The 12,050-nt window shown below is 41.2% G+C and overlaps 1 pseudogene; it reads right to left on the bottom strand.

The window, feature by feature from the left end:
• Positions 1-229: 229 nt before the first annotated feature.
• On the bottom strand, positions 230-9,519 carry LOC119245688 (microtubule-associated protein RP/EB family member 1-like; annotated as a pseudogene).
• Positions 9,520-12,050: the final 2,531 nt, after the last annotated feature.

Below are 12,050 nucleotides of genomic sequence, written 5' to 3' on the forward strand. Positions count from 1 at the left end.
GGGTACAGGCCAGAGGTGCAGGGGATGAGAGGATTCAGCAGAGACAGAGTGGGGAGCAGAACAGGCAGACTGACTGAAATATACTGCTGAGGGGAGCAGCAGGTAAGACAGGAGAGGTCTGCTGTGCCATGTGAGTTGCTCCCTGGCGGGGGATGGAACTCATGCTGCAGCAGCTGCGGGTTGCTTCATAATGCTAATGCTTACCGCTTTGCACCACCAAGGAGCCCTGTTAATACTCTTCTTGTTCTTCCTGTGGGCCCCCTTCATCAGGTATAACAAAGCCTTCATCTATGGCTTAAAGAATGTCCACAGTCCTCTGCAATACAGGCTGATTTATCCCTTGTTCTCTTGGCAAATCAATTCAGTGTTCTTTAGCTTCCTGAAGTTGAGATTTCTCCAAATTTTTGAAAATAAGTTTCAATACATTCACCTAGTGCATGAGTTCAGCTACTTCACCATCCTAGTTGCCCACGCTGGGATTCTTTCTCACCACACCCAGGCCAGCTTAGGGGCTGCAGTTGTTCTGTGTGTTGCAATGGGCCTCTGTGGAGCTGCACTGCCAGAGCTGAGAGGTTTCTCCAGTTTGTTTGGAGCTGGAGCTACAAGGGAAGGTGCCACTGCAGTTCCTTCACCTTGCCTGGCAGCTACAGGGTCACAGTCTTTTCCATCATTGTTTACATCAAAACTTCTTGAACTACTGGATGAATTCAAAATTGTCCTGAAACTTTATGTTACTAATTTTCCACCAGAATTATTTTGTCTACATCCATCTTCTTAAAACCTGTTTGTAGTGTGTTGAAATTCTGGATACATTCATGTTCTTGTTTTGCTTGGAATTTTACTTTCTTTAAGGCAATGGGGAACAGCAAGTCCATAATCTGACAGCAGGCAGTTTCTGAGCACAACTGTTTGATCTTTGTCAGATTCAGTTGAAGATACTCATTGATCCGGGCCAGGACATTATGTCACCTTCAACTGTTGCTGGTGACTGACATTGAGGACACGTTCACTGCCACCTTTGGCTCTCATTGGGATGTATCTGCTGTCCATGTCTGGCTCTGGTTCTAGCTTTGTCTCTCATTCAAACCACCAATGAGATTTTTCTAATGCTGCTTTCCTTGTTTTATCTCTGACGCTTTTAAAACATTGTGTTGTAACTGTGCAGCTTCAGTGAGCTCCAGGAAGGGCCTGACATAGCCTCTGTGAGTCCTGGAAGGAACCTAGAAGCTGACCCATCATAGCAGGCCTCCACGGACATAGGTGTACCCTTGGTGAGCTCCGTGGAGGGATCTAGAGGCAGAACTGTTATAGTAGGTCTCTGCAAACATTTGCACAGAGCCAACAAGGTAGGCCTCTGTGAACTCCAAGCAGAGTGCTGGAAATAGAACTGCCACTATAATATTTGCAAATCTCAGCCCCCAAACAGGTCCTGGAAGCTGCCCCAATGGTTGTAGGCTCCCTGCAGAACTCAGCAAGCTCCAGGGGGACCTGGAAGCAACCCTTGCCAAGGTAGGCCCTGGCAGACCTAAGCAAGCCCTTGGATGGAATTGGGAAATAAGCCCACAGAAGTAGGCCCCGGTGGCTACAGTGAGCCCCAGGGAAGGGTCATGGAAGGAACCCACTCCCGGTAGATTCTGGCAAGCAGTGGAGCAAGCCCTGCCAAGTGGAGTAGATGTCACAGGCAACTGCAGGGCCTGGTCCCCACAGGCTGTGGCTCTTGAAGCAGCAGGCCAGAGGGACCATTGTTGGACAGATAATATCTCAGATAGGAGTAAAATTGATTATCCCTTGGTCTGTAGAGACCAGTGCAGACTTCAGAAGAATGGACATTGAGGAGACTCATGCTATATTGAATAGGAAGCAGGTGGAGAGAGAAACATGTGGGCTGTGGTCTGGAGTAGGGGAACTCATGACAGCTGTTGTGTGGAGGCATAGCCCTTAGAAAGGGGAACACCTTGTGGAGGAGCTGGGATGCTCCACAGACTGTGTCCCCAATAAAGATATTAGCAGAACAGTCATTCGTACCTGTACTCCCCCTTCTAACCCTCTGAGGCTGTTACCTACTCTGTGAGGTATAGTGAAAGCACAGGGAGTACTGAGTTTCTCATCGCAAAAACCAGAGAGGAGGGATATTGTTGATAACAATATCCCAGTCCCAGTTCAACTTAACCACACCAACATCTGGATCCTTCCAAGTCCCTCCCCACCCTGAAGACTCAGCAACTACAAAACAGATCTGAGTACATACAGAAGCCAACGAAGGTCAAAATAAATGAATAAGTAAATAAAACCAAATGCTAAAGATATTAAACATATTAATAAAACATGGAAGACTCAAATAGGAAGATAGAAAGACAAAAACTATTACATATGGAAATATAGCACCACAGGTAAGAACAATCTTCTAGAATCCAAACACAAAAAGAATTTCCAATCTAGTTTCACATAGGTTGGAGGAGGATAATGAGCTAATAATCCAAGGACTTGGGCCTCCCTGGTGATGCGAGGAGTTAAGCACTACACTATGAAGCTATCCACAGCCTCTGCAGCATGAGTTTGATCCTCGGCCAGGGAGCTACCCACATGGCGCAGCAGACCTCTCCTGTCTCGCCCGCTGCTCCCCTCAGCAGTGTATTTCAGTCAGTCTGCCTGTTCTGTTCCCCACTCTATATCTGGTCAGTCCTCTCACCCCCCGCATCTCTGGCCTGTGCCCCAGCTCTTGTATGCATAAATAAATAAATCTTAAAAAAAAACACCAAGGACTTGTTGGTCACCTCACAGTTAATTTTTTTTGAATATATATAGATACAATGTGAAAGTATAAATGTGCCAGCAGTTAATGGGATCCAACAACATTTTTGTGCCCTCCCATTTTAGCCTTGTACTTACTTCTAAGTTGCATTATTTAGTATTTTGTAATGTCAAAATAATCTTATTTTTTTTGCAGACAAATGTGTTTTTCCAGAAATAACAAAGTCCTTCAGGTTGACAAGAAATGATACTAGATGTTAATTCTAATTTACCCAAAGAAATAAAAAACTCTAGAAATTTCAATAATGCAAAATTAATTGATCATCTGAAAATCAACTTCTATCATAAATTGTATTAATGGAATAATGGATAAGAAACACAAGATCATCTCAATAGATATAGAAAAATCATTTGGTAAAATCTAATGCCCATTCATGATAAAGAAAAAAAAATTAAGAACCTCTTAGCAAACTGGAAATTGAAAGAACTTCCTCAATTAGATAAATGTCATCTATGAAAATCCTGCAGTTACTAGTGGTGAAAGACTGAACACTTTCCCTCAACAGAGAAGAAGCCAAAGTTATTCACCATTGTCACTTTTACTCAACATTGACTTGCATGTTCTAGCCAATGCAACATGGAAAAAATTTAAAGACATCCAGATTGGAAAGGAGGAAGTATAATTATTTGTGGATGCTGTGATGCTATATGTAAAATATACCAGGGTATCTACAGAAAACAGTTTCTAGAACAGGTAATTTGAGCAAGGTTGCAGCATATAAGATCAATACACAAACATCAATTTATTTTTGTATACTAACAATGAAAAATATACAAATGAAATTTATGAAAAGAATTCCATGCACAATAGCATCGGCAATAAATTACTTAGGAATCAATGTAACAAAAGAAATACAAGACTTGTGCACTGAAAGTACAGACTATGGCTAAGGTATTAATGAAGATTTAAATCAATGAAAAGATATTCCATGTTCATGGGTTAGAAAACCAAATACTGTCAGGTAGAGTTATACAATAGATTGGTATAGATACCAAATAGATCTATAGATTCAACTCAATCCTAAAAAAATTCCAACTTCCTCTTCCCACACTGAAAATTTACAAACTTACTATGCTGCAGGTCTATTGTAATCAGATTGGTATGGTGTTGGAATGAAAATGGACTCACAAATCAATGGAATAAAATTGAGAGTCCAGAAATAAGCCCACACTTATATGTACAGTTAATCTATGGTAAAGGAATTGAGAGTATACAATTAAAAAAGTAATGTCCCCAACAAATGATGTTGGAAAAACTGGACAGCCATGTGCACAAAACTAAAACTAGACTGCTATGTCACGGCACGCGCGCGCACACACACACACACACACACACACACACAAATTAACTCAAAATGGATTTGAGTCTTGGATGTAAGACCAAAAAACAAAAAATGTATGACTAGAAAAAGACTAGAAAATGTATGGAAGAAAACATAGGCAAAATACTCCATGACGCTGGCTTCAGTGATGTCTTTGGGGCCGTCACTCCAAGAGTAAGGGAAAGAAAAACGAAAATAAACAAATGGGACTGCATCAAACTAAAATGCTTCTGCACAGCAAAAGAAATTATCATTAAAATAAAAAGACATCCTAGTGAATAGGAGAAAATACTTGCACCTTATACATCTGACAAGGGGCTAATTTCCAAGATCTACAAATAGCACATACAATTCAACAACATGAAAACGACTCAGTCAACAAATGCAGAAGATGTAAATAGGCACTTCTCCAAAGAAGACATATAGATGGCCAACAAGCACATGAAAAAAATGTTTAACATCACTTCTCATTGGGGAAATGCAAATCCAAACCACAATGAGATACCACCTCACACCCATGAGATAGACGCATATCCAAAAAATAAAAGAAAACAAAACAAAACAAAATACCAGAATCAAGTGTTGGCAAGGGTATAGAGAAAAGGGAACACTCATACACCATTGGTGGGTTTGTAGACTGGTCCAATCTCTGTGAAAAACAGTATGGAAGTTTCTCAAACTATTAAGAATAAACACGCCTTGTGATCCAGCAGTTCCACTCATCGGTATTTATCTAAAAGATGCAAAAACACTAATTCAAAGGGATTATTCATTCCTATGTTTATTGCAGCACTATTTGCATTTGCCAAGTTGTGGAAGCCACCTAAATGCCCAATGACATGTTAGTGTGCTAAGAAGATGTGGTGTGTACACACAATGGGACCCTACTCAGTGATCAAAAAAGATAAACTCATGCCATTTACAACAACATGGATGGAGCTGGAGGGGATGATGCTCAGTGAAATAAGTCAGAAGGAGAAAGACAAATATTGGATCATTTCACACATGGGTGGAATATAAAGAAACAAAACAAAGGAACTGACAAAACTAAACCTAAACAAACCTTAGAAATATGACTATGGAGTTCAAGGTGGGGTGGGATCAATGGGGAGAAGGAGGCCCAATGAATGGTCTATGGTAAAGGGCTACAGGAGCTTGGGTGCTGGATGTGGTGAGGTGACACACATCTGAGGAGGTATGAGCCTGTTCCCCTAGATAATGGACAGTGTTGTGAACCAGTGTTACCTCAATTCTAAAAAATTACAAAAAAAAAATAAAGAAATTTAGAAGCTGATTCTTTTTTAATTGTTTTTAAAGATTATTTATGCATACAAGAACTGGGGTACAGGCCAGAGGTGTGGGGGTGAGAGGATTCACCAGAGACAGAGTGGGGAACAGAACAGGCGGATTGACTGAAATACACTGCTGAGGGGAGCAGCAGGCGAGACAGGAGAGGTCTGCTGCGCCATGTGGGTCATCTCCCTGGCTGGCAATTGAACTCGTACTTCAGTGGTTGCGGGTAGCTTCATAGTGCTGCGTCTTGACTCCTTGTGCCACCAGAGAGGCCCCCTACAAGCTGATTCTTAAAGGACTCAAAATAGCAAAAGCACTTATGAAAAAGAACAAAGTTGAAAGACTTTTACTTCCTGATTTCAAAAATTGCTATAAAATGACATTAGCTAAAACAGTGTGATAGTGTATGAAGATGGACAACGATACAAATTGAGAGTAAAAATAAAGAGCTAACATGAAAAAAAAAGTGTCTTGAACTCTCTTATTTCCTCTGCCTCTCTGTCTCTGTCTCTGTCTCTGCATCTCTCTACCCTCCATGTGTCTGGTGTGGTGGATGTGGTGAGGTGACACACCACATATATGTATCTCTATATGTATCTTTGTAATAGTATAGAAGACAAAGCACAAGTTTGATCCCCAGCCTGCCCAGGAACTACCCACGTGGCGCAGCAGACCTCTCCTGTCTCACCCGCTGCTCCCCTCAGCAGTGTATTTCACTCAGTCTGCCTGTTCTGCTCCCCACTCTGTCTCTGGTGAATCCTCTCACCCCCCATACCTCTGGCCTGTACCCCAGTTCTTGTATGCATAAATAAATAAATCTTAAAACAAAAACAGAAGACTAGATGCAATCCTTAAGTTGTTTATGTGTAAGTGCCAAAGTAGAAAGTATCGTCTAGTCATTTTTTTTATGTCTTTCTGTTTTTTGGTTTTTTTTTTACTCCAGGTGAAGATACTGAAATTGTTACCCTAAGTTTTCTTAGTGGAGTCTGGGAATATTTTACAGACAAGATGAATTTAGGTGTAGAAATTGCCTAGGGTGAAGTAAATGGAAAAGAATAAAGTTCCAGAAAGTGGAAATAAATGTGAGAGAATAACTTGATTCAGTTGTTTTGGCCTATATGTGGAGAAGAGCAAATGTATTTGCTTGGCTAAGCGTATTTCATGACAGATTTTTAAGGAGTGGAGTGTAGGATGGAGAGAGGTTAGTTGAAAAAGACCAGAAAATGACCAATTTGAACTTTGGTTGAAATTCTTCACAACCTTCACAGTGCATAACTAAGATATTGGTTGACAAGCTTCCGGAATTTGTCCTCTGATTCCTGGAAAAAACCTGTTTTTACCTGTTTGGGCGTTGCAGAAATTTAAGGAGTTTTAAGGAGTTTTCAATTAAAAAAGGATAAACCAAAATGTACTACTCTTAGGCTGTCCTGGAGAGAGATGCAATTTTTTTTTTCAAATTTAATCATAGTATTTTCCTAGGAACACAGGCAAGGATAAGTCCCTCACATAAGACTGTAGCCTTTTTCTTCAAAATTCTTCATTTCATACTTCTGATGTTGGTGTATGAAATGTACTTTGATGTGAATGTTGAGTGTAAAGGATGAACTGTGGCCACATGGAGGCAGCAGATACTTAGCTTTTTCTAGCTTTCTCTCCTGGCACTATGATCAATGGAGAAAAATCTTACACATGATTCTCTTTGATCTAAATGTCTTTTTCAGACTGCTGAACTAGATAAATGACTATTCTTAAAACACCACCAACAAAAACCTCACATATTAATCAGAGGTTGTGCAAGAGCTTGTTTTTTTTCCCTTTGATTTTTTTGTTTGTTTCTAATGACTTTTTTTTTTTTTTTTTTTTTGGAGGTCACTTGAGAGTCAGGAGCTATTTCTTAGTCTTCGGCATGTCCTCGGGACAATAGTGCTTGGCATCTAATGAGAGCTCAATAAATGTTAGTGGTCATTAGTGTTTTTAGAGGGTAATTGCTCCAACTCGCCAAAGCATAACCTCTGCGATCTCCCGCTGCCGCGTTAGAGGGGTTGTGTCTCTTCAACAGAGGGCGCTGTGGGGGCAGAAAGGAAATTTCCCTTACCCCTCTGGGTGCTCCTTGGTTGGGCTAGTTAAGCAATCAAATGAACTCAGACATTTTAGAAAGAGGAAAGAACAAATTTAATTACATTCATATGGAGAATTTACATGGATGTAAATTCTAAAGTAAATGAGACAAAAAAAAAAAAAGGGCGTTTATCCTGAGCCAAGGAATGGGATACAGATCCAGGGCTTGAAGAAGAGAGGAGAGGGACTGCTATGATGAAAATATCCCTGCCCTGCCATATAAGTGGGTTTTTCCAACAGAATGGTTATTTCCAGGGCCTCCCTGGTGGGGCTAGGGTTAAGACACAACCTATGAAGCTATCCACAGCCACTGCAGCATGAGTTCGATTCCTGGCCAGGGAGCAACCCACACGGTGCAGCAGACCTCTCCTGACTCGCCCACTGCTCCCCTCTGCAGTGTATTTCAGTAGATCTGCCTGTTCTGCTCCCCATTCTGTCTCTGGTGAATCTTCTCACCACCACCCCCCCACACCTCTGGCCTGTACCCCAGCTCTTGTATGTATAAATAAATAAATCTTTTTTAAAAAAAGAATGGTTATTTCCGGGTAATAAAAAAATCCTTATTCTGGGGGAATACCCCAATTTTCATTCTTCTAGGTAGTTAAGAAAGGGGTAAAGGTTTCTCTGCAGCTTGCAGGATCTTGATTAACCTCAGCCTGAAATAATCCACATGACACAGTTTGGGGGAGCCTGTACTGAATATCTTAAGGAGGCCTATTCTTTGGTGCTCACACTGTCTAGCAGATCTGCACATTTTCTACAATTTTAGTCATGAATTTAGATATGATTCAGTTCCTGGCTCCTCAAGGCACCTCCTAAAGCAGTGATTCTGAGAAAAGCATAACTGACATGGTTATTTTCTCTTTAGTACGTGGGGCCGGGGTAATCACTGCAGTTGGAGGCTGGAAGGGCCAAGGCTGATCTTGTGCATGTCTGTCCTTCCATCCTGCCTCTTCCCCTAGCACCAGTGAACACCAGGGCCTCAAGGATGGGTGAGGCATTTATGCGGGCGCCATCAGCTGCCTCCCTTTCACTGGCACTGCCCCACTTGTCGAGAGCCTACTTTTCTGTAGCTGTGCTCTATATCTATCGCGTTGAATATTTCTCTATGTAGGAAATATTTCTCTACGTATTTAATATTTCTCTATGTAGGAAAGCTGGGTCACACCTACTTTTGTGGATACCGCTCCTTCTGTTTGGAATGGCCTTTGCTTCTCCATCTAATTATTCTGTGTCTTTACAGTCTATTTCAAGGGATGTGCTGTTCTGGAAACTCCAGGACAGTGTAGCCATGGCCACAATGGGCTTTTATAACTCTGGGTGCATGATTTGGGCTTGTTGTGTTCTTCTCCTATGAGAGCATAAGCCCCTGAGTGCAGAGCCTTGCCTCACTTGACTTTGCATTTCTAGAGCCATCAGGATTTCTTGCACTTTGGAGCTGCTCCCTGTATGTTTATGGAATGAGTAAGTGAATCAATCCATTTATCACTGAATGAGATATTTCTCTTTCCTTTCTTTTCCCAGTTAAAATGCCTTGATATTTAACAAAAAAATCCCGCTTTGGAAATTATTTTAAAAATAAGCAGTCAGCTCCTACCTCCTACACAAGGAACATCAGAGAATACCAATGAACTGTAATTTACAAGTGGGACTTGCTGAAGGAGGAAATTTACAGTGTGAATCTTTCAACATTCTCAGCACTGTGGAGTCCCATGGGGAGATGGGCCAAGCTCCAGGCATGCAGCTCTGGGAGATGCCCAGTATTAGTCCTCCGGAAACTTCTCAGTGTTCTCAGGATGCCAGTTATCGATTCTCACAACATGTATGAACGTTAAGCAGGAGAAATGGGGAATCTTTCTCCCCATGCCCCCTGTCTCTTCTTACCATTAGAGTTACGACACAGAAAAAGACTAAGCAAATTGCCTAGCATTATTTAACATAGAACAGTCAAGCCAGGACTCACTCTGGAGCTCATTCCGCAAAGCTGTGCTTCCTGTAACTTAAACAGGTCTGTGTTTTAATGAATCTGTGGCATATGGGCCATAATAATCAAAGCGCCTGGCATTTCCTGGAATTTATGATCAGGTGGGGAATAGGTCGTTTTCTACTTTTGAATGGATTCTCACATGCCTAACTTTGGAGTTAAGAAGCTCGGCATTTATGAAAAGAGTTTCTGGAATAAGTTATGCTGTTTTGTTTGTTTGTTCTCCTATCTGTACCCATACCTTCTCTTTCTCATCTCAGGCCCCATCCCTGCCCATGAACTACCGTCACTGTTCTTTCCCTGGCATTTTAAGAGTGAATGACAAGATACTGTTCTCAAACTCTGCATCATGGGAGAAGGAAAGTTATTTTGTCTGCTGTCTTTGCTGTGAACAAAGACATTCGCAGGCCTTCATCATTTGCATCCTTGGGGACATCTACTTCTTAGATACTTGTCTACAGACAAAGAACTCTACTTCTGCCTTTGATTTTGTGTTTCTGGTTTTCAAAAAACCTTGTCAATCCAGGTAGCGGTGAAAGTCTGTGAATTCAGAAATGGCCTGCCCAGCCCAGTGTGCTCTCTCTTTGGCAGAGTTTTCCAGAGCTGTTTTGAGTTTGAGAATGGTAGCTGGGTCCTCTGGATGTATTTGGTGCCACTTGCCATTGCATTTTCATTGTGGACATTTAATTCTCAGTAAAGGTTATACTGATTGATATCTATGCTACTAATATTGATGCTTGTATTTTGTTCTTTAAATGAATTGACGTTCTTCCTAAGCTTGACCTTCTCTTCTGCAGCAACTCTCTTGTTGCAAAGGATGGCAGTGATTTCTTAAAGAACCTCAAGTTGAGTCTCTCAGGAGTACCTTTTAAAGGAGCTTTTCCCATGTTTTTTTTTTTTCTTTCTGATATCTTATGTGTGCCATTTTTACCAGCTTAAAAGAACTCTTTAAAATGGAATCCCTGAATATGTCTGTGAAATGCATTCCTTTCTGAGACAGACTGTCATGGGAGCTATTTAGAGCCTACATCGTTCTGTTTGAGAACTGAATGATGCACTCTTCCAGGCATATTCTTAACTCAAACAACAAAAGAGTGCAAGTTGGTTGAATATTTCCAGACCCAGGCAATTTGTCATAAACTGTAGATCTTAGGATCTTCTCTTACTGGCAGCCCTCTAAGAGCACCGCTGGAATTTCCATAATGAGTTCTCAGCGTGCTGAAGCTACTGGCATGACCCTGGGTTCACTGGCATCCAGGAAAGTTCTTTTCTCAGTTTTGAAGTTACCCTGAAATATACCTTGGTTAAAATATTTGGAATTCCTGAGCTAATACAATAACGAGGAAACCTCTAAGGTTTAAAGATCCCAGTTCAAATCTAAACATTGGGAAAACTAGGAAATAATTCTCCTGGGTTTGGAATTCATTACAGATGTGCAAGTTTGGGGGTGAGTGGGGACATGCAAAGTCATCTTATCACTGAGACAGAGGCTGTGGGAGAAAATAGTGGAACATTTTCCAGAGTACTCAATTTGGGCAGGTATACACTATCTACATGGGATCTTATTAGTGCTTGATGGGGCAAGAGAGTTCCCATGGCAATTCCCTGAGGTTAACCAGCTGTGACAGGGGAAAGTGATAACTACATGATTCATTATTGTTATAACCAAACTATCCCAGGCAAGGTTCAGGGGTCACATAGAGACTAGTGTGTAAGGTCAAGTTTCAGCCTGCTGCTTACTCTAAGATGGAAAGAGAAGCACTACGTGTGGACATGAGTGAGACCCCCATCCCTGATGCAGCACCAGTTAGGAAGGAATTTGTAAGGGCATAAGATGAAGATGGATTTCTTTTCTTTTCTCTCCTGTCACATGGAAATAGACAAGGAGAAACACAGAAAGCTCATCCCTTTATTTGGATTTCATTGAGTGTAAGCTGACGTCATTTAATTGATTTGGATCTCACAGGGCTTCTCGGATTCACAACTGATGTACCTGGTTTGTGAATTGATTATTTTTGAACTTGAATGATGGGTGGTAACATTCCATGGTTTATCATGAGAAGAATTTAGACAAGGAAACAATGACCCATGGTGTAAGGCCATAGGCACGTCAAAAATCAGAATCTGTACTAATTGGAATAACTTCCTCTTGAATCTCAGATTACCTTGGGAAAGTGTATGATTCTCTGTACCAGCATTTCAAAACATTTAAGCTTCCGTAATGCCTGCTTGATTTCATTCGGAATGCATGACCTCCTACGATAGAACATGAGAGCAGGAATTGACTTTGTAAGAAATATAGATCAAATAAGGCCCGGTGATTTGTCCAAACAACTAAGTGGCAAGACCAAGATCAGAATATTAAAATGCCAGCCTTTCTCTTCTGAACAGGGTTACCTTTGGCCACCCATTATTAAATTTTGAAATAATACATTTATCAAATGGATTCTAATTCAGAGTCATTCTCATGTCGTACTCCTTTTCTTACAAAAAGTAGCACAGTCAAGAAATGTTACTATTGC

The sequence above is a fragment of the Talpa occidentalis genome, unplaced genomic scaffold (genome assembly GCF_014898055.3).
Source record: "Talpa occidentalis isolate TD23 unplaced genomic scaffold, MPIMG_talOcc4v2.1 talOcc4.15, whole genome shotgun sequence".
NCBI lineage: Eukaryota > Metazoa > Chordata > Mammalia > Eulipotyphla > Talpidae > Talpa > Talpa occidentalis.